The following is a 3,378-nucleotide window of genomic DNA, read 5'->3' on the forward strand; positions in this document are numbered from 1 at the left end:
CTCAAAATTCAAACCTTGGCAAACTCTTTCAACTTAAAGCTTCCGAAACGAGAATTTTCTTTCCAAATCAACCCCGAACTTCCCGAAATTCAATTCCGACCACGCGTGCAAGTTATAATACCTGAAATGAAGCTAATCAAGGCCTCAAACCTCCGAACAACACGCTGGGCCTCAAAACGATCGGTCGAGTCGTTACACTTTATGTTGTTATCAGTAATTGTGTAATTCGAGGTTCCTATGACATTTTGCGTCAAAATGTTTGACATGATCCTGGAATGAGATTGTGAGGCTTCATTCATAGTATATTCCTTGTATATGCTGGACATGCTTGGTGAGAAGAATCTCCATGAATTCCCTTCCAATCCTTCCGTAAAAACTATTGAAATCCAGTGCCTCGTCTATATGTAATTGGCATTGCTTGCTTATTGTGTGTGGTTCTGCAACTAAAGTATGATGTCCCCAAGTGCAAATGTAGCTGGTAGTTCTCCTCTGCTGAGTGCAGTGTGCCCACATTTCGAATCTGTTATTTGGTGTTGTTAATGCCTGTTGTAGAACTGGCTCCCAGCCCAGGATTGTTGTGTATAGACGTTCATGCACCTTTGCTCCCCAAATCTTGGGTCTTCTAATTGGTAATCGGTGAAAACTTATGTATGAACCCAAAGCTCAATATGTCTCCAAGTTCAAAATTCTGGTCGGCCTTCCCTTTCATTGTATCTCTTTAGTTGGTCCACCTATTGTTGCACAAGCTGGCTTGAGTGCCTGAATATGTTCTGCTTCTATTTCAATGATCCTCTCACGAAAGTTGTGTCTTGCGTGGGCAGAGTTGCATCGTAGATATCTATTAGAAAGATCTGCCTAGCCCTCTCCATTGCTATCATCCTTGTGCTTATCAATGACTCTTCTCCAAGGGAATGAGCGGTAGGTGATAATACCACCCTTTGGAGTTGATTCATTAAATAAGGCATGTTCACAGTAACGATTCCTGCAAAAAAAAAAAAACTACATTAGTGTTAAAAAATAGCCACCATACTCTCCTCCCAAAGGATTCGAATATGATGGATATATGAACTACCTTCTCCCTCCCTCAAACTCCTTTCCTCCTTACCTCCTAACACCTTGCAACTCTTATTCTCATATGTGAACACTGTAACTTATCAGTGTTCACTAACCTCCTAACTTGGACATCCGAAGCCATGGCACTCAATCTAGCCGATAGCCGAAGCATGTCTCCCGACCCGAATTTTCCACCGTCGGGATCGTGATAGCGCCTGACATTGAACTCGCTAGGCAAGACAACGTTTCTGATTATTTTACCTTTTTCCTTTATCTTTAACAATTTATCAGATGATATAAGAAAATTAGTGGAAATCAAAATGCGGAAGAATAGAACTAAACAATTTAATTGAATACTAATACAAAATCCATAATGAAACTCCACCCAGAACTGGTGTCACAATCTCACGGACTGACTACGAATACTACAAATAGTGGTCTGAACAAGGGAAATACACATCTGTCTCAGAAATAGATAAAAACATAATGGAAATATGATAGAAGGGGACGCCAAGGCCTGCGGACGCCTGCAGGACTACCTCGGGTCTCCACTGGACTGAAGGCAGCAACCTCGAACTACGGTCCGTAGGGTCCAGTACCGGGATCTGCACAAAAAGTGCAGAGTATAGTATCAGTACAATCGACCCCATGTACTGGTAAGTGTTGATCCTAACCTCGGCGAAGTAGTGACGAGGCTAGGATGCGATAACCATATAAACCTGTGCAGTTAAATCATATACGAGAAGCAATAATAACAAGAATTGAACAGAATAAGACGGAAAAAGGGGGAACATGCTGAGGGGATATCAGGTTATGACAATAACAAAGTAGAGCGACAAAGTAAATCAAACTTGAAGCAACGGAAACGATAACACATTAACAAGTGCACGGCATCACCCTTCGTGCTTTTACTCTCGTCCTCACCATTGAAATCAATAGAAACGGCACGGCATCACCCTTCGTGCTTTTACTCTCTTATAATCATGGCACGGCATCACCTTTCGTGCTTTTAATTTCATTAATATGGCACGGCATCACCCTTCGTGCATTAACACTCACAATATAGGCACAGCATCACCCTTCGTGCATTAACTCTCACTCTCACTATCATGCACGGCAACACCCTTTGCGCTTTACACTCTTCCTCACCAAACAAATGAAATGATATCATCCCCGCAAGGGAATCAACAATAGAAACATCAATAGAAACAATATCGTCCTGGCAAAGGAGTCAACAATTGAAACAATATTATCCCGGCAAGGGAATCAGCTATAACCAATCTAGTTTCAACAGTTACTTCACAATAAATCTTAACTTGAGCCAATACTCGACAATGGTCAATTATGAAGAATTTGTCATAAGTCTTGTTCCACGGTGCTAATCATCAATTTAAGCATGAACAATACATAATAAAATCACAACGATCTTAATATAAGACTCACGGGCATGCTTGACACCAACGTATAGATACTCGTCACCTTACCTACGCGTCGTACTCGACACTAACACATAGAAAATAAGACACAACACATATTCCCTCAAGCTAAGGTTAGACCAAACACTTACCTCGGATTCCACAGCCAAACTCAAGCCTCAAATACCGCTTTCCCTCTAGATTTCGCCTCCAATTCTCTTGTATCTAGCCATAATTAACTTCACAATATCAATAAGTGCTAAAGAATTCAACTCCAATGCTTAATTATAGGTTTTCTATCATTTTTTCCAAAAAGTCAAAAATTGACCCTGGGCCCGCTTGGTCAAAACTCGAGGTTCGGACCAAAACCCGATTACCCATTCACCCATGAGCCCGAATATGTAATTAGTTTCGGAATCTGACCCCAAATCGAGGTCTAAATCCCCAAATTTGTAAAATTCCAAATTCTCTTAAAATCCCTAATTTCTACCCTTAAAGAACAAGATTTAGGCCTAGAAATCTAATGGGTGTTGATGAAAAATGAAAGAAACGAGTTTAAGAATACAAACCTAGGATTTGGTGTTGAAACTTCTCTTCAAAAATCTCCCAAGGTCGGATTCTATGGAAGGGGATATGAAATTTTGAAGAAATCCTGACCTAGGTTCTGTTTTTAAATCACTGGACAGACCTTCTTCGCTTTCGCGAAGGGTCTGTCGCGTTCGCGATGCTTGTGGCCAGAAGGGCCTACGCGTTCATGATGAGCTTCTCGCGTTCGTGATGGTCTACCTCCCTTGACCATCGCATTCGCGGGCCTGGGACCGCGTTCGCAAAGAACAACTCAAGGACTCCCCCAGCCACCTCAATTACACTACGCATTCGCGTGTGGCCAGTCGAGTTCGCGAAGAGCAAT

This window comes from Nicotiana attenuata, unplaced genomic scaffold (assembly GCF_001879085.1).
Source record: "Nicotiana attenuata strain UT unplaced genomic scaffold, NIATTr2, whole genome shotgun sequence".
Lineage (NCBI taxonomy): Eukaryota > Viridiplantae > Streptophyta > Magnoliopsida > Solanales > Solanaceae > Nicotiana > Nicotiana attenuata.